This window comes from Volvox carteri (genome assembly GCF_000143455.1).
Source record: "Volvox carteri f. nagariensis unplaced genomic scaffold VOLCAscaffold_32, whole genome shotgun sequence".
Lineage (NCBI taxonomy): Eukaryota > Viridiplantae > Chlorophyta > Chlorophyceae > Chlamydomonadales > Volvocaceae > Volvox > Volvox carteri.
The window spans coordinates 1,209,195-1,209,453 of record NW_003307575.1 but is presented as its reverse complement, the minus strand read 5'-3'; the positions used below and the strand labels follow the sequence as shown (position 1 = coordinate 1,209,453).

General features: G+C 67.6%; 1 protein-coding gene across 1 annotated transcript in view; it reads left to right on the top strand.

Moving 5' to 3' along the window:
• VOLCADRAFT_93618 (uncharacterized protein) overlaps nucleotides 1-259 on the top strand; it is a gene marked incomplete at both ends in the record, with an annotated part of 8,033 nt that overhangs the window by 6,234 nt on the left and 1,540 nt on the right. The gene's annotated exons all lie outside the window — the stretch shown is intronic.

Here is a 259-nt window from a genome sequence, read left to right as displayed (position 1 = left end):
CAGCGGCAGCTCCTCCGCAGCCCCCAGCCGCAATCACCACAACAACAACAACGCCACCATTTAATCAGTGCCAAGGCGTACCAGGAAATGGTTTGGGCGGATTTGTACAGCGCCGAAGAGGAACAGACATCGGCGGCTGCAATGAGTGGCGTCCATCGGCTGGGGCGGGGGCGGGGGCGGCGGCGGCATCCCCATCAGCTGCGGCAGCATTCCGCCCCGCGCCAGGTTGCGGAGGGCGGTGGCGGTGGCGGTGGCGGCG